The following is a 25,679-nucleotide window of genomic DNA, read 5'->3' on the forward strand; positions in this document are numbered from 1 at the left end:
ATAGAAATTTCACATATGAGCTTGTCTGACCACTATGCTTACAACTGCCTATTTCAAATGTATGAATCTCCTAAAAAACCACAAGATGCTGTTTCAACATTTCATTACTGCAAAGTCATACATTCTGGGATCAATTAGAAATTTCACTAAATTCATTCATAATGATCAATTAAAATTCTGTCAATGACCCCTGGATTCTTTGGGATGCCACCAAAGGTTTTATAAAAATAATGCAACTGCATTTGCTTCTTCGCTGAATAAATCACAATAAAAGAATTTGGAAATTTGTTAACTGTGTTACAGCGTTCTCAACAAACACTCTTTTCAGACCCGGTAGCTATTACTCTTTCCAAAGTCAAGACAGAATTTAATGTTTAGATTTTTTTTTAAATAGCAACATTTGCCATCCATTGAGTAAGACTCAACCATTACTTCCATGGTAATCATTCAAAATAGGTATTTTGCAACAATCACAACTAAATTTAATCTTAGCGACTGTTCAAATCAATGGAAATAATCTGGGTGGCCATTTGATTAATTGTCCAGCAGTCTTATAACTTGGGGATAGAAGCTGTTAAGGAGCCTTTTGGACCTAGACTTGGCGCTCCGGTACCGCTTGCCATGCGGTAACAGAGAGAAAAGTCTATGACTTTGGTGACTGGAGTCTTTGACAAGAAATAATACAAAAACAGTATTGTAAGCCTATGAGAACCCCCTAAAATGTTTTTGTTTAGAAGTAATAACTATGTAAATTTAGCCTATGTTGAATGGGTACAGATGTTGAACATCAGTTGACTTCCCTGAAGGTGGGTGTTCAGCTGTTCTAAAATAATTTCAAAAGGGTTTTCTAATGATCAATTAGCCTTTTAAAATGATAAACTTGGATTAGCTAACACAACGTGCTATTGGAACACAGGCGTGATGGTTGCTGATAATGGGCCTCTGTACACCAGTGTAGATATTCCATAACAAATATTCAGTTTCCAGCTACAATAGTAATTTACAACATTAACAATGTCTACACTGTATTTCTGATCAATTTGATGTTATTTTAAATGGACAAAAGATGTGCGTTTCTTTCAAAAACAAGGGCATTTCTAAGTGACCCCAAACTTTTGAATGGTAGTGTAAGTAAAACTATTTTAAAGTACTTCTTACTTAGTTTTTGGGGTGTCTGTACTTTAATTTACTATTTATATGTTTTACAACTTTTACTTTTACCCCACTATATTACTAAAGAAAACATGGTACTTTTTACTCCATACATATTCCCTGACACCTAAAAGTACTCATTACATTCAAAATGTTCAACCAAGACAGAATTAGGGCACCTATCAATATAACACTTTGTCAACCCTACTGCCTCTGATCTGGTGGACTCATGAAACACAAATACTGTGTTTGTAAATGATCTCTGAGTGTTGGAGTGTGTATGTCCCATGTATGTCCGTAATTAAAAATAATAAGAACATCTTGCCGCTTGGTTTGCTTAATATAAGGAATTTGATGTATAGCATTTACTTTTACTTTGTACTTTTACTCAATTATGACGATTGAGTACTTGTTCTACCACTGTACTTGAGTATATTTAATACCAGGTACTTTCAGGCTTTTACTCAAGTTGTGTTTTACTGGGTAACTTTCACTTTTACTTGAGTCATTTTCTGTTAAGGTATTTTAACTTTTTCTCAAGTATGACATTTGAGTACTTTTTCCACCACTGGTCTTCACTGATATATGTCTTTAACACCAAGGAAACATTTTACAATTAAATTGGCCTCATCGCCCAACTGTTGTACACTGTGTCCCCTAAATCAGGTAGGCACATTACTTCATATGATGTGGGAGTGCCCTGCAGTTAAATGCTTCTGGGGCAAGTTAATTTCATAGTGAATGAATTGAAATATTTAATGCTTTGCATCTATTATGTTACTTAATGATGACAACCCCGCAATCTGGGGCGGCAGCGTAGCCTAGTGGTTAGAGCGTTGGACCAATAACCTAAAAGTTGCAAGTTCAAAATCCTCAGCTGACAAGGTATAAATCTGTCATTCTGAACAAGGCAGTTAACCCACTGTTCCCTGTGCCATCATTGAAAATAAGACTTAACTGACTTGCCTAGTAAAATAAAAATGAGAGAAGATTACTGTTGGCAGGCAGAACTGCTACAAAAACATCTCTTGACTAAGATGGCAACCACCTCACTCTTTCCCCCAATTCACCAGTGGATACAGTTACTATTAGAAGTTATTAGAGTAATTGACAATGGTGAATGGTGGAACAATTGAGTCCTGGACAAATCTTACTATTATCGGTGACAGTACCAGTAACGAGGAAAGAGATAATATCGTGTGTAACTACTACACAGACGAGGATGAAAATAATATGGACACCAACTTTAATTAATACCCCAATAAGTAAAGTTAATAGGTAAATATATGTTCTGTTGCACTGCATGAAGTGCTAATCTCTGTAATGAAATTATAAACTATTAATGGCATCGTATAAGCAGTTTATTAAAAAGTGCATAATGTAAGGTAAAGTTTAACTGGATAATGTTAACACATGATAGCATTATTTATACTAAACTGTCTCTAACCACTATTTCTGTAACGGCTTTCGTCTGGTGGAAGAGAAGTGGACCAAAATGCAGCGTAGTATTTTTGATACATGTTTAAATGAGGAATGAAAAAACGAACTATACAAAACAACCAACGGAATGTGAAAACCTATACAGCCTATCTGGTGACAACAAACACTGAAACAGGAACAATCACCCACGAAATACTCAAAGAATATGGCTGCCTAAATATGGTTCCCAATCAGAGACAACGATAATCACCTGCCTCTGATTGAGAACCGCCTCAGGCAGCCATAGACTATGCTATACACCCCCAAGACAAAACACACCACAAAAAACCCATGTCACACCCTGGCCTGACCAAATAAATTAAGACAAACACAATATAATATGACCAGGGCATGACAATTTCAAACAATGTATTTACATAAAGATATGTTTAATTGTTAATGGTTATACAGTCAATAGGATATTTATACATGTAATATATAATTTGTGAATACTGAAAAGAACGAGCAAGAATTTTCTCTCAATCTGCGATTCTCTTAAGTCATAGAGGTAACTATTAATTATGATAATTAGTAATTAACAACTTCTCAGCAAACATAATGTACCGAATCACTCCTTGTAGCAGATGAACCTCAGCTTCCTCTCACATTTTTACGTTACCCAATGGAGCTTTTTAGTGGTAATGCTTCTGCAAGGATATGCAGAGGAACAATTATCATCCCAACCCTCCCTGTTCTCGTACTACAAGGCATCCCTGTTCACCCACAGACAGTAGCCACCAAGGAAGCGGGAAACCCATCTACACTATCAGTGTTATTCTTTATCTCCTCCTGGATCTTTCTAATTGCAACGTTATTCTCGTTCTCAGAGAGAAGGATGACGATGTCAGTGAAATTCTTTCTACAGTAACGCACGGCCTCCTATGTCTTCTTCTCATGGACCAGGGTCATCTGGCGCATCTCCTCAAAGCAGTAGAAAGTTCATCGCAAATCACTGAACTGATACAATGTCAGTACTTTTTTGGCAATGAAGGCACTGTTTAAACAGAATTGATTGAGTGGTTATTCCAACACCTTATCATTTGGTTATTGGTGTCCCAAAAGGTCCAGCCAAACCCGCTACATCTTCAATGGAGGCCAAGCCAGTGTAGTGCTCACTGCAGTACCTACAGAATGTGCGTTTGTGCTTTTTATCTGGCTGTCCACGCTGAATAACTCTCTCAACAGACCAGGCCACCCCACATAGAGCTATGATGAAGAGGCCAGTGTATCTGCTCTTCCCCTGCATGGTGCCTCAGTGTTCTGGGCGGACTGGAGCTGCCCTCCTCGTCTTCTGATGCTGGTGCTCTCTGTGACCGTGGGTCACTGCGTTTACCCCCAGCCCATCCCTTAAGGAAATTGTCAATCTGCCTCTCAGGCAAATTCTTGGAGTCATGGAAAATCCTCCCTGTCTCCTGATGAGTATGTTGGATGAATATGGGGGGAACCCATTTGAAGTGATGTTCTGTTCAATTGTCATGCTTCTTTGACTCAACTCACTTTACAAATTAGTTCTGGGTAGGCCTGATGAAGTATTCATTTTGGAGACTTCTAGTTTGGGCATGTTCATTTGAGATTAATCTAGCAAGTCTAATTGTAATGCTTCACTATAAAAATTATGTCATTTTATGAGTATATATTTAATTACAAACTGCTGATTGGCTGGCAGCTGTGGTATATCAGACAGTATATACAACTGGTATGACCAAGCATTTATTTTTACCGCTCTAATTATGTTGGTAACCAGTTTACAGTGCATTCGGAAAGTATTCAGACCCTTTGACTTTTTCCACATTTTGTTACGTTACCACCTTATTCGACAATTGATTAAATAAATAAAATCCTCATCAATCTACACATAATACCCCATAATGACAAAGCAAAAACAGGTTTTTATAATTCTTGTCATTTTTATTAATCACATTTAGATAAGTATTTTGTTGAAGCACCCTTGGCAGTGATTAGAGCCTCGAGTCCTCTTGGGTACAAGCTTGGCACACCTGTATTTGGGGAGTTTCTCCCATTCTTCTCTGCAAGTCCTCTCAAGCTCTGTCAGGTTGGATGTGTATTTTTGCTGCACAGCTATTGTCAGGTCTCTCCAGAGATGCTTGATCGGGTTCAAGTCTGGGCTCTGACTGGGACACTCAAGGGCATTCAGAGACTTGTCCCGAAGCCACTCCTGCATTGTCTTGGCTGTGTGTTTAAGGTTGTTGTCCTGTTGAAAGGCGAACCTTCACCCCAGTATGAGGTCCTGAGCGCTCTGGAGCAGGTTTTCATCAAGGATCTCTCTGTACTTTGCTCTGTTCATCTTTCCCTCAATCCTGAGAATACAGCATGAATTCTTGTCTGGTCAACTTCACATTGAAAGCCAGTTCTATCTAAACTAATGGAAACTTTGAACCACAGTGTGCCTTAGTGTTTGTTAAGAATTGTGTATTCTGACATTATTTGAAATGCAGCACCAGTGTGTCAAGTGGAGATTAGAGATGAATCATATAAGATACGTCCAAAATGACACCCTATTCCCAATGTAGTGCACTACTTTTGACCAGAGCCAAATAGACCCTTGTCAAAAGTAGTGCACTACATTGTGAATAGGGTGCCATTTGGGATGCAGAGCTTTGTTCTCATTCAGATTGCGACAGACACTCAATCAGACTGTCGTCTTCCACCAGTTGAGAGTGAACAGCAGGCAAATCACAGCTTTGTGTGACAAACAAATTGAGCCAAGAACATGCAACACCCTTCACCCTCCCCTTAACCTGAATAGGAGCAGGATGACTGAGCATAACTGAAAAAATGTTGGAACAGTTTTAGTCTAAGTCTCTTTGTAAGCCTTTTAAAGAAGAGTAATGGCCAGCTCTTCAACATATAACTGTAAAAACCAGCAATAATATGAACACTACCCCACTGCTGGGCGTAGTCATAGGTGTTACGAAACCAGCTAGCTAGCATACTAACATTGCAACACTCGCTAAGTCTATGGATCCTAGGCCTAGATAAATGGTCTGTAACCTGATTTAATGTGTGCATTTGTGTGAGAAGTTGGAGTATGCAGACCGTGTTGTATGCATGTTCCCCAGGAGACAGCAAACTTACCTGGATCCAGGACCAGCTCAGTCTTGACTCCTTGGTCGACTAGCTCAAACGAGTTATTGTTGTTTACATTTTAGTAATTTAGAAGACTCTCTTATCAAGAGTGACTTACTTTTAGTGCATTCATTTTAAGATAGCTAAGTGGGACAACCACATCTTAGTCATAGTAAGTAAATTTTTCCTCAATAAAGTAGCTATCAGCAAAGTCAATGCTAGTAAGTGGTGACCAACAAATAATAGTACATACAAAAAGGACAAGATATAGTGTCACGCCCTGGTCGATATATATTGTGTTTGTCTACATTTATTTGGTCAGGCCAGGGTGTGACATGGGGTTTTTGTGGTGTGTTTTGTCTTGGGGGTGTCTAGCATAGTCTATGGCTGCCTGAGGCGGTTCTCAATCAGAGGCAGGTGATTATCGTTGTCTCTGATTGGGAACCATATTTAGGCAGCCATATTCTTTGAGTGTTTCATGGGTGATTGTTCCTGTCTCTGTGTTTGTTGTTACCAGATAGGCTGTATAGGTTTTCACGGTCCGTTTGTTGTTTTTGTATTGTTCGTGTTTTTTCGTCGTCATTAAACATGTATCAAAAATACCACGCTGCATTTTGGTCCGCTTCTCCTTCACCAGACGAAAGCCGTTACATATAGCTGGCCACCGAAACCTGGTTCTACCTCGAACCAAAAATTGTTCTCCCTTTGGAAACCTTTTTTCTAAGAGCATATGTAGAAAATAATAGTAAATCCAATATATTAATATTTCTGGAAAAAAGTGTGTCAGTACCCCACTGTGCCCCTCACAGAAAATTACAATAATATATTCTGCAAAACCTGCAAAATTAGGCTACTTTACTTGAAATGAAAATGCACAATAGACCGCGTCTGAAATCAAGAAATACAAAAGCATCTCCATAATCATCTGAAACACACGGCCAATATGTTCTTCATATCGACTTTCTCTTGCAAAGGTGAGCAAGGTGAAGAAGTTGTTCTGGTTGATTCAGTGTATTTGCAGGCAGTTAACAATTCAACAGTGTCGAAAAAGTAAGCAACAATACAGACCAGACAGTTAACTGTAAATGTGTGGATACATTTAATCAGGTCATATAAACTTAACTCATATTACAACCAGTCAGTCCCCCCCCCAATAAAAAGTTTGTTTCCTCTAAAAAAGAAACATTCCTCTACACCCGCAATAACACCTGCTAAATATGTGTATGTGACCAATACAATTTGATTTGAAGAAAGCACCCTGACAATAGGGGTACGTAACATAGTAAGCGAAAATCAGGGAAACTCATTAGTATGAAATGTTATGTTTGGTATGCTATGTCCGCGGTCAATCAACCCCCCCTCATCTCTGTCAAACGGTCCCTAAAACACTTCTGCGAGCAGGCCTTTCTAATCGACCTGGCCCGGGTATCCTGGAAGGATATTGACCACATCTCGTCAGTAGAGGATGCCTAGTTGTTCTTTAAAAGTGCTTTCCTCACCATAAGGAAGCCCCTTTCAAAACATTTTGAACTAAGAACAGATATAGCCCTTGGTTCACTTCAGACTTGACTTCCCTTGACCAGCACAAAAACATCCTGTGGCGTACTGCACTAGCGTCAAATAGTCCCCGCGATATGCAACTTTTCAGGGAAGTCAGGAACCAATATACTCGGTCAGCTAGGAAAGCATTTTCATACAGCTAGGAAAGCCTTTTCATACAGAAATGTGCATCCTGCAGCACTAATTCCAAAAGGTTTTGGGACACTGCAAAGTCCATGTAGAATAAGAGCACCTCCTCCCAGCAGCCCACTGCACTGAGACTAGGAAACACTGTCACCAGTGTCATCCCAGTCTTCAAAGGGGGAGACACTCTAGACCCAAACTGTTAACAGACCTATATTCATCCTGCCCTGTCATTCTAAAGTCTTCGAAAGCCAAGTGAACAAACAGATCACCTACTATTTCGAATCCCACCGTACCTTCTCCGCTATGCAATCTGGTTTCCTAGCTGGACACGGGTGCACCTCAGCCACGCTCAAGGTCCTAAACGATATGGTAACCGCCATCGATAAAAGAGTACTGTGCAGCCGTCTTCATCAACCTGGCCAAGGCTTTCAGCTCTGTTAATGACCGTATTCTTATCGGCAGACTCAACAGCCTTGGCTTCTCTAATGACTGCCCATACACATGGTTAGCAGATGTTAATACGAGTGTAGAAATGCTTGTGCTTCTAGTTCCGACCATGCAGTAATATCTAACAAGTTATCTAATAATTTTACAACAACTACCTTTTACACACAAGTGTAAAGGAATGAATAGGAATATGTACATATAAATATATGGATGAGCGATGGCTGAACGGCATAGGCAAGATGCAGTAGATGGTGTAGAGTACAGTATGTACGTATGAGATGAGTAATATAGGGTATGTAAACATTAAATAAAGTGGCATTGTTTAAAGTGACTAGTGATACATTTATTCAATCCAATCTTTTATTTTTAAAGTGGCTAGAGATTTGAGTCAGTATGTTGGCAGCAGCCACTCAATGTTAGTGATGGCTGTTTAACAATCTGATGGCCTTGAGATAGAAGCTGTTTTTCAGTCTCTCGGTCCCAGCTTTGATGCACCTGTACTGACCTCGCCTTCTGGATGATAGCGGGGTGAACAGGCAGTGGCTCGGGTGTTTGTTGTCCTTGATGATCTTTTTGGCCTTCCTGTGACATCAGGTGGTGTTGGTGTCCTGGAAGCCAGGTAGTTTTCCCCCGGTGATGCGTTGTGCAGACCACACTACCCTCTGGATAGCCTACGATTGTGGGCGGAGCAGTTGCTGTACCGGACGGTGATACAGCCCAACAGGATGCTCTCGATTGTGCATTTGTAAACGTTTGTGAGTGTTTTTGGTGACAAGCCAAATTTCTTCAGCCTCCTGAGGTTGAAGAGGCGCTGTTGTGCCTTCTTCACCACGTTGTCTGTGTGGGTGGACCATTTCAGTTTGTCCGTGATGTGCACGCCAAGGAACTTTCCCCCTTCTCCACTACTGTCCCGTCGATGTGGATAGGGGGGTGCACCTTCTTTCCACGATCATCTCCTCCTCCGAATCACACTTCTGTGAAATCCAACGGTCCACTTAAGGAAGCAACACTGATTGACAATAAATTTCACATGCTGTTGTGCAAATGGAATAGACAACAGGTGGAAATTATAGGCATTTAGCAAGACCCCCCCAATAAAGGAGTGGTTCTGCAGGTGATAACCACAGACCACTTCTCAGTTCCTATGCTTCCTGACTGATGTTTTGGTCACTTTTGAATGCTGGCGGTGCTTTCACTCTAGTGGTAGCATGAGACAGAGTCTACAACCCACACAAGTGGCTCAGGTAGTGCAGCTCATCCAGGATGTCACATCAATGCGAGCTGTTGCAAGAAGGTTTGCTGTGTCTGTCAGCGTAGTGTCCAGAGCATGGAGGCGCTACCAGGAGACAGGCCAGTACATCAGGAGACGTGGAGGAGGCCGTAGGAGGGCAACAACCCAGCAGCAGGACCGCTACCTCCGCCTTTGTGCAAGAAGGGGCACTGCCAGAGCCCTGCAAAATGACCTCCAGCAGGCCACAAATGTGCATGTGTCTGCTCAAACGGTCAGAAACAGACTCCATGAGGGTGGTATGAGGGCCCGACGTCCACAGGTGGGGGTTGTGCTTACAGCTCAACACCGTGCAGGACGTTTGGCATTTGCCAGAGAACACCAAGATTGGCAAATTCGCCACTGGCGCCCTGTGCTCTCCACAGATGAAAGCAGGTTCACACTGAGCACACGTGACAGTCTGGAGACGCCGTGGAGAACGTTCTGCTGGTCAGTCATGGTGTGGGGTGGAATTTCTTTGGGGGGCCGCACAGCCCTCCATGTGCTCACCAGACGTAGCCTGACTGCCATTAGGTACCGAGATGAGATCCTCAGACCCATTGTGAGACCATATGCTGGTGCGGTTGGCCCTGGGTTCCTCCTAATGCCAGACAATGCTAGACCTCATGTGGCTGGAGTGTGTCAGCAGTTCCTGCAAGAGGAAGGCATTGATGCTATGGACTGGCCCGCCTGTTCCCCAGACCTGAATCCAATTGAGCAGATCTGGGACATCATGTCTCGCTCCATCCACCAATGCCACGTTGCACCACAGACTGTCCAGGAGTTGGCGGATGCTTTAGTCCAGGTCCTGAGGAGATCCCTCAGGAGACCATCTGCCACCTCATCAGGAGCATGCCCAGGCATTGTAGGGAGGTCATACAGGCACGTGGAGGCCACACACACTACTGAGCCTCATTTTGACTTGTTTTAAGGACATTACATCAAAGTTGGATCAGCCTGTAGAGTGGTTTTCCACTTTAATTTCGAGTGTGACTCCAAATCCAGACCTCCATGGGTTGATAAATTTGATTTCCATTGATAATTTTTTTTTTGATTTTGTTGTCAGCACATTGAACCATGTAAAGAAAAACTATTTAATAAGAATATTTCATTAATTCAGATCTAGGATGTGTTATTTTAGTGTTCCCTTTATTTTTTTGAGCAGTGTATATTACAAATTCCAATTTGTTGTGGCTAAATTTAACTAGGTGGCTAACGTTAGCTAGGCTAGTTGTTAAGGTTACGGTTTGGAGTTGGGTTAAAGGGTTAAGGGAAGGGTTAGCTAACATGCTAAGTAGTTATAAAGTAGCTATAATGTAGTAAGTAGGTGTAGATTTGCAACTAGCTAAAAATGCTGAAGTTGTACATGATGAGATTCGAACAAGCAAGCTTTGGGTTGCTAGTCATTTGGGTTATTAACCATACCAAATGTAACATATCACACTAATTTGAGTGTCTCGGATTTTCATTTAGTATGTTAAGTCTAGTCTAAGAGATCAGGCTGATCCCTGGCCTGGTTTCATCAGAGAATGTTATGTAGAACTGGATCAATACATGGCACCAGGCAAAGGAAAACAGGGATTGAATGATTTACACAACTGTTAGGCTAGTGTAGACCAATTTATTTTCACCTATTTATTAATGCACAGAGGAAGGGATTCTCAAAGATGGTGCTCGCGCAAAGCATATCAACAGGTAGGCTATAAAAGATGCAGATTAGACGCTCTACCCAACTCATCCAGAAAAAAGTAGGCACAAGCGCAAAAACAAAAAGTGAATATTGCCTGAAAAATGTTGCGTCCTAAAACACAAATATTAAGTAGTGTAATAGTGATGTTCATAATATCCTTGAGGAGGCTTTTAGTAGTGGGTGCAGATATTTAATTTGAAGTCAATCCACGAATTGGATAATTACGTTAGATGATTCTGGTATGTAGGGACGATGAAATGAGGGGTAAAAGCATGTTCCCTCTTTTTCTGCACCAAAAATCTGGGCCCTTTTTTATTGTGCTCATAGGAACTAAACTAAACGACCTATCCTATCCCATAACATAGGCTATACTGTATTTGTAATCGTGCAAAGTCATGACTGTGTATTCCTCCTAAAATATGTTTTTTGTATATTCTATAAAGGTTTACAGCACCGCGAAAGAGTGAAAACAGTTTTACATTAGTATTTCACTGATTTGTATTTTGTACAAAAGCATACTGTATGTGTTTGCAGTTACACGTAGCACTTGTTTGACTTATTTGCATGTCAATTTGCCTTGTGTGCAAAGATGTTCGTCTCTGTCTCTTTCATTGTAAACAGACAATCATTCAGAATGGTTAATGTTCTGTATGACAATGTGTTTAGTGTTGACAGGTTGAGACTTGCTTTACTCTCAGGTCCTATAAACTAACATAAGTAAGTATCTATTGCTTTTAACCAGAAGATGGCAATTACACTCCCTTTTCAATAGAAACATTTAAATTGGCTATGCATGTTTAGGCCTTTTTATTTGATTGAATTACTGTTATTGTTAAGTCTTTATTAGTGACTGTGTATAGGCCTACTCTACTAAGTTGTATGCATATTTGCAGTATGCAGTCCAACATTTGGGGCGGCAGGGTAGCCTAGTGGTTAGAGCATTGGACTAGTAACCGAAAGGTTGCAAGTTCAAATCCACAATTACCTTCATAACTGTTTAACATTTATTCTTATTTTTGTGTGGAATGAACAGCTGACAAGACAGGGCAGCCGGGCATTTGTGCGATTCGGCCATAACATGGACTCTTATCAACGTGATGAAACTTTGTTGCTCTTTGCTGAAACAAGCAAACGAGTCTTTGGTTGCCTAGGCAACGCCCTCCACAATGCCACAGCTGCAAACATATAAATAGAATGGATAGAACTAGTGGTGTAAAGTACTTAAGTAAAAATACTTTAAAGTACTACTTAAGTATTTTGGGCGTGTCACGATCGTCGTATGGAGTGGACCAAAGCCAGCGTGGTCTGAATGCATAATTTTAATGGATGCCGAAAAACACGAAGTAAAACAACAAACGTGCCTGCTAATGAAACATAGTGCTAACATGCAACTAGACATACACAATCACCCACAAAATACCCAAAGAAGATGGCTGCCTAAATATGGTTCCCAATCAGAGACAACGATAAACACCTCTAATTGAGAACCAATCTAGGCAACCATAGACCTACATAAACACCTAGATGGATTCAACCCCATAAATCTACAAAAAAAAACTAGACACTACAAACACCCTAGATGAGACAAAAACACACATACCACCCTCGTCACACCCTGACCTAACCAAAATATATAAAGAAAACAAAGAATACTCAGGTCAGGTCGTGACAGTGGGGGTATCTGTACTTTACTACTCAGCAACGCTGAGTCAAGACCACAGGATATAGTGATCAAACCCTAGAGTAGCCAAAGCCCCCCAAAATGTAAAAAAAATAATACAAAATATGTTCAATATTTACAGAGTTCTCTGCCTAGGTTACCTTATGGTGCCATGTCATCCACGGAACCATCATCATTTGACTGGCCAATTATTGTAATCCAAAATCCCATGACCGTCACAGCCCTACGTGTACCACTGCATAGACCCGCAGTGCAAATTATGTCTATAAAAATGGTCGTCATTGCCGACGGCTTATTTTAATCAATCCACTTCACCTGGCTCTACCTAACTCCCCTTAGGGTCATAAAATTATCATATCACTCTCAGCTACTCTAAAATTCATAACTGCACCAATATTGAGAGACAGGAAGTGCAGCAGCAATACATTCAGAAATGCATTGATTCATTTTCCTATAGAGGTCTTATTGAGTTTAGGGTCAAATTTGTGCTTGCGTTGACAGTTTTTTGTCTCAAAGCGACATCCTTATTCAGGTCTACACATTTTCATATATTTGCTTTGCGTATCATACTGTATTTCTGTGCTGAGATTTCAACTAAAGTTAATCAAGCTGACATGACAATATTGTAGCAATGCTCCATGCGGGTTTAAAACGCAGTTCTCCTGGCTCTTAGGCAAACTTGCTTACCACTGCTCCAATATGGTTAAGTGGCTTGGGGTAGATAGGCACGTTACTATCTAGAAAAGGCCTATTATACTATACTGAGAGAGTTCAGTGTGACTAGTCAAAATGTATCTGTATGGGGTTGTTAGAAGTGCTCATTAAAAACATTCTGGACTGTGGTAATCACCGCTGTCAGTTACCTCTGAAAGAGTCAGGTATGCCACTGTCACCTTGCCACTTTACCTTGAAAATAACTTTTTAATCTTGGGCGGACTCTGTGACTTTGGAGAGTAATTAAAAGCAGTGTGCCAACTCGTTCAGTTGCCCACACATCACAAATAGAACATAAGGTTAATTGCTTTAGATATTTTTGGTCGGTCACGGCAGCTTGCATTTGCGAAACTAATATTCATTTTTGTTTTGCCGCCTTCAGCCTTTGACACGCGCCCTTTTCAGCCAACGTGTGGTGTGAACATTGTCTGTGTAGCGTGTATTATTCCACACCGACAAGATAGATATGTGGTGTGGTAAAAGCTGTAAGCTTCCAATTGGCCTCTTCATCCCCCTTCCTCTCCCCTGTAACTATTCCCCAGGTCGTTGCTGTAAATGGGAATGTGTTCTCAGTCAATTTACCTGGTAAATTAAGGGTTAAATATAAAAGTGCTTTGAGGCATAAACATACAGAGTGGTTTATTTGCTTCCTTTCACTTATTGGTTGGTGGCTTTGACATGGCTATTTTTCTATTAGAGTAAATCAGACTTGTTGAGGATGTTGTGTGTAAGTACTTGACACACCCCATGTTGAATAGCACTCACAGCTACATGGGATTTCGATCTCCTCTTGTCACAATGGTGTAATTATCGTTTAACAATTGGTAATTAGTCTACACTGTTACGTTTTGTGCATGAGCAGTCAATTTATTCACATTTTCCTGTCTCCTCTTATACAATGGAGGCATTGCTTCTCGTCGGTTTCTTAATGTCAACACAGACTCAATACTCCTAGACTTCACAACTTCTTCAAAACAAGTCTGCTTGTCATCAAGTTACAGTGCATGAGGCCTGCACCACCTATCTGTTGACTATGCCCCTTTGTAAGGACTTCATACTCACTGAATCAGTCTTAGGCTACATCCTTTAAACCTCTCAGTCCTTTAAAGACCCGTTCCCCTCTATCAACTCTCTCTCATCCCCAGTCAGCCAGAATGCATCCATATTTCATAAACATGGTGACAACCCTATTGCCACCTACACAACTCTTAAACCGCAGTCCATTGGATCGATGTTGTTTATTTATTGTGTATGACTGCGCCACAGACGATGGTCCCCTTTTTACCTGCCGGATGGTGAAGTAAAACAAACCTCAGGGAAGGATTTGTGACAAGAGATGTATGATTCCCTCCAGGCAGGTCGATTTAACACCCTCTTTCCTCTCCTCCCTCCCTCCATCCTTTTTCCCCTCCCTCCCGCAGAATGACAGCCACATACTTTTAATGATGCGCTCCCTGCCTTAGTGGTGTTGCTATCGGCAATCCTACCTCAGAGTGACAGCTCGACTCACTAACTCACACACAGGAGACAATGGCTGACAGGGGAGAATAGCATGGCTTCATAGTGTGACGGCACAGAGGGCAATGACAGAATAATTGTGTGGGTGTGTTTACTTGTCTTACAATATGTAGGGCTTGATGTGATAGTGGTGGGATACAAATAAGAATCAAGTTGCCATAATTTGACATTGTTGACTGATTCATTTTACATGACATAATCAATTTTGGATGCTAGAAGCACATGCAATTTTCTGTAATTGTTCTCACATTTTGGTCTTTGAGGATACTAACATCACTGAGTAGTTTGTGAGAAATTAGAGAATTTGTCACTGTATTTTTCTGTAATACCTTTCAGTAGCACTCGTCATACTGTTACCTTGTTAAATGTCCAGTGCAGTCAAAAATGTGATTTCTTTGTGTTTTATATATAATGAGTCCCAAAAGTATAGGGACTTAGATGCACTATTGTAAAGTGGCTGTTCCACTGGATGTCAGAAGGTGAATTCACCAATTTGTAAGTCGCTCTGGATAAGAGCGTCTGCTAAATGACTTAAATGTAAATGTACTGTGACATATTTCTCGTTGTTTTGGCTCTGTACTCCAGCACTTTGTATTTGAAATTATACAGTAGATTGACTATTAACATTCAGACTGTCAGCTTTAATTTGAGGGTATTTTCATCCATATCAGGTGAATCGCTTAGAAATGTAACGGAATTCCTCTTCTTCAGAGGAGTCGCAAGGATCAGACCAATGTGCAGCGTGGTAATTGTCCATAATGATGTATTTAATAAATCAACTGAACAAAATAACAACAGTACAAACAAACAACCGAAACAGTCCCGTATGGTGAAGGTACTAACACAGGATACAACCACCCACAAAACACAATAGAAAACAGGCTACCTAAATATGACTCCCAATCAGAGACAACGACTGACACCTGCCTCTGATTGAGAACCATACTAGGCCAAACACATAGAAATATAACAACAGAACAAAACATAGAATGCCCACCCCAACTCACGCCCTGACCAACTAAAATAAAGACATAAAAAAGGAACTAAGGTCAGAACGTGACAAGAAATTAATTTTTGTACATAGTCCTTCCGTTTTTAGGGTACCCAAAGTATTGGGACAAATTCACTTATGTGTATAAAAGTAGTCAAAAGTGTAGTATTTGGTCCCATATTCCTAGCACGCAATGAGTACATCAAGCTTGCGACTTGACACACTTGTTGGATGCATTTGCTGTTTGTTTTTCTTGTGTTTCAGATTATTTTTGAGAAAGTTAGACGCACAAATATCATACCCCTCCAAAAATGCTAACCTACCCCTGTTATTGTAATGGTGAGAGGTTAGCATGTCTTGGGGCTATTATATTTGTACGTCTGTAACTTTCTCACTCATCATTATTCACAATAAAGTCAGGATTATCAGTAATCATGGTAGCATCCACATTAATGTAGAAGTGTTTAGAAACATATTCTATTTTTTACTTATAATTAAAGTGACTCCAAAATGACACACTACAGTATTTACCATTCATTTCTATTGGGCACAACATAATCTTAAACAAAAACAAAACAAACAGCAAACAAAACAAACAGCAAATGCATACAAGTTTTTGGAGTCACAAGCTTGATGTAATCATTGTGTACTAGGAATATGGGACCAAATACTAAACTTTAATACATATATAAGAGAATTTGGCCCAATACTTTTGGCTCCTTAAAAAGTGCTGTAATTTCCAAACGGTTCACGCAATAGTCTGCACTTTACCTCATAGTCATTACATCAAATCTAAAGTGCTGGAGTACAGAGCAAAAACAAACCATACTATGAGGTTAGAATAATATTGTGAAATTTATGATAATGCTTTTTGTGTAAGAGCTGTTTGAAAAGACCACCTGAAATTTAAGCTTTGTTTGCCTGGGTGTTTTTTTTTGGGACCTCCTGGTGACATCACCAGGCGGCATAAGGTATAGGAATAAGTTTGCTCTCCTCTGCCAATAACAGCTAGTTTTCAGGTTACACATCCCACTCATTAGTGTCCTCCAATTAGACCCCTTTCTCAGACCACTCACAGACAGTCCTAGCAAAATCCTTGCATGAAAAATTGCATTTTGCTAAGAAGCTATTTTTGTTTCTTTTTGACCATTTTAATTCAAAGCAATCACAGTAGGGTACTTAATTGTTAACCAGAAATGATTTTATAGTGAGATAAAAAAACCTCTGCATTAGATCTTTAAAATGTCAATATTTCAATGTTTATAAGAAAGCTTCGACCTGGCCTTCCTCTCTCGATGGAAATGCTTCAGGGTTGTAGTGATCTTTTACACCGTGTGTAGCACTGAGAGGCCTCAGGTAAAATGAGATTAGTTTCTTGTGTGCTACCTTCTAGCAGTATTATCTTGCCCATACCTAACCCCTCAGAGACACTGAAAGCTAGGCCCTATCTCTACAGTGCCATTGTGCGGTGACAGGTATAGGCCTATTATCGTTGTGCTACTGCACAGCGTTAGCCTACATAAATGGTATGGGTAGGCTAACATATTTCCCTGTAGGCCCATGTCTGTCTAAAGACTGTAATGTTGTGTATAAATATGTGACACACTTTTTCTTTATTTTTTCCAAAATGGTTGATGGTTCTGTTGAGGGTAGGGCTACAAGGACAAATATGGGGGAGGACAAGTTTTCCTTTCTGTAGCTCCTCGAGGATAAGCAAATGCCAGGAATTCATTTCAAGGCTTTTTCACTCGATGGAAACAAACAATACAGTGGCCTGGTGTGTACAATCTTGACTTTGATATGCTCTTAAAAAGCAATTAAAAGGTAATTCAGAAAGGGGAAAAAAACATGCCCTTCAGGATGTGTTGAGGTATATTAAGGTTTGTCATTATTTTTCAGAGCAGGTGCTTTTAAACCTTTCTCTTTTAAAAGCTGAGGATAGACTTATTTAGTATTATATTCTATTTTAAGGGTTGGTCATGAACTTTCTTGAATACCTGCAGTGTTTTTCCAAGAGACGATTCAGTCCTTTTCCTTTGATATTCTCAAAAGTCAAACTTCAACCTAGTCTAGTTAGAAATATATGAGGGAATATCACAGAGACCACACATTGATATGGTCGACCAGAATTGTCTATAATGTCATTGTATGCTGTAGCGTTAAGATTTCCCTTCGCTGGAACTAAGGGGCTTGCCCGAACCAAGAAAAACAGCCCCAGACCATCATTCATCCTCCACCAAACTTTACAGTTGGCACTATGCATTCTGGCAGGTATCGTCTCCTGGCATCCGCCAAACCCAGATTTGTCTGTCGGTCTGCCAGATGGTGAAGCCTGATCCATCGATCCAGAGTGCACGTTTCCACTGCTCCAGAGTCCGATGGCGGCGAGCATTACACCACTCCAGCCGACACTTGGCATTGCGCATGATCATTTTAGGCTGGTGTGTGGAAGCTTGGCCATACAAACACATTTCATGAAGTTCCCGACGAACAGTTCTTGTGCTGACGTTACAACCAGAGGCAGTTTAGAACTCGGTAGTCAGTGTTGCAACCGAGGTCAGACGATTTTTACAAGCTATGTACTTCAACACTCGGCAGTCCCGTTCTGTGAGCTTGTGTAGCCTACCACTTCGCGGCTGAGCCGTTGTTGCTACTAAACTTTTCCACGTCACAAAAATAGCACTTACAGTTGACCAGGGCAGAAATTTGATGAACTGACTCTTATGACTTTGAAAGTCCCTGAGCTCTTAGGTACGGGCCATTCTACTGACACTGTTTGTCTATGGAGATCGCATGGCTGTGTGCTCAATTGTATACACCTGTCAGCAACGGTGGCTGAAATAGGCAAATCCACTAAATTGAAGGTGTGTCCATATACTTTTGGCCATATTGTGCTTGTACAGTTGAAGTCGGACGTTTACATACACTTAGGTCATTAAACGAGTCATTAAAACTAGTTTTTCAACCACTCCACAATTTTCTTGTTAACAAACTATAGTTTTGACAATTCGGTTAGGACATTTACAAGGACATCTACAAGTAATTAGGACATCTACAAGTAATATTTTCAACAATTGTTTACAGACAGATTATTTCACTTATAATTCACTGTATCACAATTCCAGTGGGTCAGAAGTTTACATACAATAAGTTGACTGTGCCTTTAAACAGCTCGGAAAATTCCAGAAAATGCTGTCATTGCTTTAGAAACTTCTGATAGGCTAATTGACATCATTTGAGTCACTTGGGGGTGTACCTGTGGATGTATTTCAAGGCCTACCTTCAAACTCAGTGCCTCTTTGCTTGACAACATGGGAAAATCAAAAGAAATCAGTTAGACCTCCACAAGTCTGGTTCATCCTTGGGAGTAACGCCTGATGGTACCACGTTCATCTGTACAAACAATAGTATTCAAGTATCAACACCATGGGACCACGTGGCCGTCATACCGCTCAGGAAGGAGATGCGTGCTGTCTCCTAGAGATGAAAGTACTTTGGTGCGAAAAGTGCAAATCAATCCCAGAACAACAGCAAAGGATATTGTGAAGATCCTGGAGGAAACTGGTACAAAAGTATCTATATCCACAGTGAAACGAGTCCTATATTGACATAACCTGAAAGGCTGCTCAGCAAGGAAGAAGCCACTGTTCCAAAACCGCCATAAAGAAGCCAGAATATGGTTTGCAACTGCACATGGGGACAATGATTGTACTTTTTGGAGAAATGTCCTCTTGTCTGTTGAAACAAAAATAGAACTGTTTGACCATAATGACCATCGTTATGTTTGGAGGAAAAAGGGGGAGCTTGCAAGCCGAAGAACACCATCCCAACCGTGAGGCACGGGGGTGGAAGCATCATGTTTTGGTGGTGCTTTGCTGCAGGAGGGACTGGTGCACTTCACAAAATAGATGCCATATAGAGACAGGCAAATTATGTGTATATATTGAAGTAACATCTCAATACATCAGTTAAAGCTTGATCGCAAATGGGTCTTCCAAATGGACAACGACCCCAAGCATACTTCCAAAGTTGTGGCAAAATGGCTTAAGGACAACAAAGTCAAGGTATTGGAGTGGCCATCGCAAAGCCCTGACCTCAATCCTATAGAACATTTGTGGGCAGAACTGAAAAAGCATGTGCGAGCAAGGAGGCCTACAAACCTGACTCAGTTACATCAGCTCTGTCAGGAGGAATGGGTCAAAATTCACCCAACTTATTGTGGGAAGCTTGTGGAAGGCTACCCGAAACATTTGACCCAAGTTAAACAATTTAACGGCAATGCTACCAAATACTAATTGAGTGTATGTAAACTTCTGACCCACTGGGAATGTGATGAAAGAAATAAAAACTGAAATAAATCATTCTCTCTACTATTATTCTGACATTTCACATTCTTAAAATAAACTGGTGATCCTAACTGACTTTTTACTAGGATTAAATGTCAGGAATTGTGAAAAACTGAGTTTAAATGTACTTGGCTAAAGTGTATGTAAACTTCCAACTTCAAGTCATTTATTTTGGTAGGTGTAAATTGACTAGGCAACAGGATAGATAATAAACAGTAGCAACAGTGTATGTTATGAGTCGAGGATGAGACGCAGGTGCAGAGGACACAGAGCGGGATGCCTCGTAAGGATCCGCAGAAGGCAAGGAAATCTGCCTTACTGTCAATATTACTCTTCAACGTGCAATCATTGGAAAATAAATTAGAAGAGGTACGATCACGAATATCCTACCAACGGGACATCAAAAACTGTAATATCTTGTGTTTCATGGAATCGTGGCTGAATGATGACATTAATTATTCAGCTAGCGGGATATACGCTGCACCGGTAAGATAGAACAGCACACTCCGGTAAGACGAGGGGAGGCAGTCTGTGCATATTCGTAAACAACAGCTGGTGCACAATATCTCATGAAGTCTCTAGATTTTTCTCGCCTGAGGTAGAGTATATTGTAATAAATTGCAGACCACACTACTTGCCTAGATCATTTTCAGCTATACTTTCATGGCTGTTTATTTACCACCACAGACATACGATGGCACTAAGACCAAACTCAGTCAGCTTTATAAGGAAATAAGCAAACAGGAAACCACTCACCCAAAGGTGGGGTTCCTAGTGGCCCGGAGACTTTAATGCAGGGAAACTTAAATCAGTTCTACCTAATTTCCATCAACATGTTAAATGTTCAACCAGAGGGAAAACTATTCTAGATCACCTGTACTCCACACACAGAGACGTGTACAAAGCTCTCCCTCGCCCCTCCATTTGGTAAATCTGACCACAGTTCTATCCTCCTGATTCCTGCTTACAAGCCAAAATTAAAGCAGGAAGCACCAGTGACTCGGTCTATAAAAAAGTGGTCAGATGAAGCAGATGCTAAACTACAGGACTGTTTTGCTATCACAGACTGGAGCATGTTCCGGGATTCTTCCGATGCCATTGAGGAGTACACCACATCAGTCACTGGCTTTATCAATAAGTGCATCGAGGACGTCGTCCCCACAGTGACTGTACGTACATACCCCAACCAGAAACCATGGATTTACAGGCAACATTCGCACTGAGCTAAAGGCGAGAGCTGCCGCTTTTAAGGTGCGGGACTCTAACCCGGAAGCTTATAAGAAATCCTGCTATGCCCTCTGACGAACCATCGAACAGGCAAAGCATCAACATAGGGCTAAGATTGCATCGTACTACACCGGCTCCAACGCTCGTCTTATGTGGCAGGGCTTGCAAACTATTACAGACTACAAAGGGAAGCACAGCTGCGAGCTGTCCAGTGACACATGCCTACCAGATGAGCTAAATCACTTATATGCCCACTTCGAGGCAAGCAACACTGAGGCATGCATGAGAGCATCAGCTCCTCTCAGCTGAGCATCAGATTTTATTTTATTTTCAAATCAAAATCAAATCAATTTTATTTATATAGCCCTTCGTACATCAGCTGATATCTCAAAGTGCTGTACACTTTGAGATATTTTGATTTGTCCCGGATGACTGTGTAATCATGCTCCACGTAGCCGACGTGAGTAAGACCTAAACAGGTCAACATTCACAAGGCTACAGGGCCAGACGGATTACTAGGACGTGTGCTCCCAGCATGTGCTGAACACCTGGCAGGTAACATTTTCAACATGTCCCTGATTGAGTCTGTAATACCAACATGTTTCAAGCAGACCACCATAGCCCCTGTGCCCAAGAACACGAAGGCAACCTGCCTAGATGACTAGAGACCTGTAGCACTCGTCCGTAGCCATGAAGTGCTTTGAAAGGCTGGTAATGGCTCACATCAACACCACTATCCAAGAAACCCTAGACCCACTCCGATTTGCATACCGCCCAAACAGATCCACAGAAGATGCCATCTCTATTGCACTCCACAATGCCCTTTCCCACCTAGACAAAAGGAACACCAACGTGAGAATGTTATTCATTCACTACAGCTCAGCGTTCAACACCATAGTACCCTCAAAGCTCATCACTAAGCTAAGGATCCTGGGACTAAACACCTCCTTCAGCAGACCTCCTGACGGGCCACCCCCAGGTGGTGAGGGTATGTAGCAACACATCTGCCACACTGATCCTCAACACTGGAGCCCTCCAGGTGTGCGGGCTCAGTCCCCTCCTGTACTCCCTGTTCACCCACCATTGCATGGCCAGGCACGACTCCAACACCATCATTGCATTTGCAGATGACACAACAGTGGTAGGCCTGATCACCGACAATGACGAGACAGACTATAGGTAAGAGGTCAGATGGTGCCTGGTCTGGTAGTGCCAGAATAACAACGTGACCAAGACTAAGGAGATGATTGTGGACGACAGGAAAAGGAGGACAGAGCACGCCCCCATTCTCATCGACGGGGCTTTAGTGGAGCAGGTTGAGAGCTTCAAGTTCCTTGGTGTCCACATCACCAACAAACTAGAATGGTCCAAACACACCAAGACAGTTGTGAAGAGCGCCTATTCCCTAAGCCTATTCCCCCTCAGGAAACTAAAATGATTTGGCATGAGATCAGGCACTACAGAGGGTAGTGCATATGGCCCAGTACACCACTGGGGCTAAGCTGCCTGCCATCCAGGAGCTTCCTGCCACCAGGCTTTGTCAGAGATAGGCCCTAAATACTTTCAAAGACCCCAGCCACCCCAGTCATAGACTGTTCTCTCTACTACCGCATGGAAAGTGGTACCCGAGTGCCAAGTCTCGGACAAAAAGGCTTCTCAATAGTTTTTACCACCAAGCCATAAGACTCATGAACAGGTAATCAAGTGGCTTCCCAGACTATTTGCATTGTGTGCCCCCACCCCCCAAACTCTTTTTAACGCTGCTGCTACTCTCTTTTTGTCATATATGCATAGTGACTTTAACTATACATTCATGTACATACTACCTCAATTGGCCCGACCAACTAGTGCCCCCACACATTGGCTAACCGGGCTATCTGAATTGTGTCCCACCACCCGCCAACCCCTCTTTTTACGCTTCTGCTACTCTCTGTTCATCATATATGCATAGTCACTTTAACTATACATTCATGTGCATACTACCTCAATTGGCCCGACCAACTAGTGCCCCCACACATTGTTTAACCGGGCTATCTGAATTGTGTCCCACCACCCGCCAATCCCTATTTTCCGCTGCTGCTACTCTCTCTATATGCATAGTCACTTTAACCATATCTACATGTACATACTACCTCAATTAGCCCGACTAACCGTTGTCTGTATGTAGCCTCACTACTGGTATAGCCTCGCTACTGTATATAACCTCGCTGCTGTTATTTTTTAGTGTATTTTTACTGTTGTTTTTATTTCTTTTACTTACCTATTGTTCACCTATTACCTTTTTTGCACTGTTGGTTAGAGCCTGTAAGTAAGCATTGCACTGTAAGGTCTACACACCTGTCGTATTCGGCACACGTGACAAATAAACTTTGATTTGATTTGAAAAGACTTAGTGCAAAAAGGGTCAATGAAGATAGTCCTGGTAGCTATTTGGTTAACTATTTAGCAGTCTTATGGCTTGCTGTAAAAGCTGTTCAGAGTCCTGTTGGTTACAGACTTGGTGCATAGTCTTATTTGCAGTATCATGAAACAGTCCACAATATTATCAGCTTAGCATTGAGCAGTGTTTGAACATTTTCTGTTGGCATGTTCAGTCAGTCATCATTGATGAGATTGATTATGGCTACCAGAGCACTTCTGGAAGTCAAAGCTATAAACAGACAAAATGTGTGTTTTATAGCCTACCAGTTGGCATCAGAAGTGCCTTGTAAGATGTATGGAAATGCTCACCACACAAGTGACGTTAGTTGCACTCCCCACACACACAAAGATGTTGAAGGTGAATTGCTTAACCAACTTACTAACAACTTTTCTCCACTTCCTCTTTCTTTCCTCTCACTCCCTCCATCCCTTCCACCTTCAGGATGGGACTGTGACATGACCAGAAAATAAGAATATGCCTGTTCCTAATTGGCACTCAGCTGTAGAAAGCCTTGAGGACCAGCAGTGGTCAAATTGAGAGATGAATAGATGGAGCAAGGGAGGCATTCTTCTTTTGGCCCTGTCTCCCGGCTCCCACAGTCATTGTTTTCCATAAAGCATTGTTATGGGCCTCCTGTATTAATCAGAGTATAACCAATGGATGCTAGAGCCCAGGTTCCCTCTTCAGCATTAGTGAGATTAATACAGAGCTCTACTCCTCTCTGGTGTGAGGCAGTTTGTTTTAGTGTCAAGTCTGTACATTCTTAGACAAAAATTCTTCGTCATTATACCTTTTACCTTTATTCATCCTACCGACTATGCCAGTTACAATTTAACGTGGAGTTATCTGTTATGTCATGGCACTTCAATACCTCTCTTGCCAATTTGGCCTGAACCCTTTGTTGACACAGAGCCCCGCCGATCCATCACGACTGGTCTGCTGATCTGCTGACGTAATTCGGCCAATGTGCTCTTTTACCGGCCTCTGCATCGTGGATGTGGTGACGATCCATCTGCTAGCCCCGACCTGCTTGCTTCCTGAACACTGTGTCACCTGCTCGCTTAGCGTAGTAATTGACTACCGAACGGCTCCCTGTTTCATCTATCGCTGCTCATTGTACCCTATGTTCACTCGGCTACACAGCTGATGCCTGCTGGACTGTTCATTAACACGGTACTTAATTTTGTTTATCTGTCGGCCCCAGCCTCAAACTCATGCCCTGTATGTAGCTAACTGACTCTCTCTGCCCATTTATTGACATTTACACTTTGTTGTTGTCTTAACGGTTTACCCGTTGTTGTCTTAGCACTCCCAATCAACACCTGTGATTGCTTTATGCCTCTCTCAAATGTCAATAAGCCTTGTATACTGTTGTTTTATTTTAATATTATGGATTTTAAACATTTTGGTACATATATGTGTCTTATATTGGCTGAAAGCTTACATTCTTGTTAATCTAACTGCACACCGGCACTACACCGGCACAGGTTTCATACATTCACATATAAAGATTAAATATTCACTTACTTTTGAAAATCTTCCTCTGATTTGTCATCCAAAGGGAACCAGCTATAACATGTAGTCTCGTTTTGTTAGATAAAAGCCTTTATTTATATCCCAAAAAGTCAGTTTAGTTGGCGCCATTGATTTGAGTAATCCACTCGTTCAAATTGCAGAGAATGGAATCCGAAAATCTATCCCTAAACTTTATTTCAACAAGTCAAAATACATTTCTATTTACTCCTTGGATACCCTAAAATTAAATCAAACTATAATATTTATTTAGGAAAGAATTTCTTCATGGCGCGCACAAACACAGATTTCCAAGACTGTGTCCTTCTACTAAAACTGTTATTACTTATTCGTTTTTGGAAGTTAAACCTGAAACCTTGAACATAGACTGCGGACAACCTGTGGAGGCCATAGGAATTGCATCGAGGGAGCTAATTTACAATATTTACAATATGACCTT

At 41.3% G+C, this 25,679-nt stretch overlaps 2 protein-coding genes across 3 annotated transcripts in view; both read left to right on the forward strand.

Moving 5' to 3' along the window:
- The window catches only part of LOC135519887 (solute carrier family 35 member F5-like), a 99,876-nt gene that overhangs the window by 55,914 nt on the left and 18,283 nt on the right, over nt 1-25,679 (forward strand). The window lies entirely within an intron of this gene.
- Nucleotides 1-25,679, forward strand: part of LOC135519889 (G-protein coupled receptor 39-like) — a 57,083-nt gene that overhangs the window by 12,029 nt on the left and 19,375 nt on the right. The window lies entirely within an intron of this gene.

The sequence above is a fragment of the Oncorhynchus masou genome, chromosome 29 (assembly GCF_036934945.1).
Source record: "Oncorhynchus masou masou isolate Uvic2021 chromosome 29, UVic_Omas_1.1, whole genome shotgun sequence".
NCBI classification, from domain to species: Eukaryota; Metazoa; Chordata; class Actinopteri; order Salmoniformes; family Salmonidae; genus Oncorhynchus; species Oncorhynchus masou.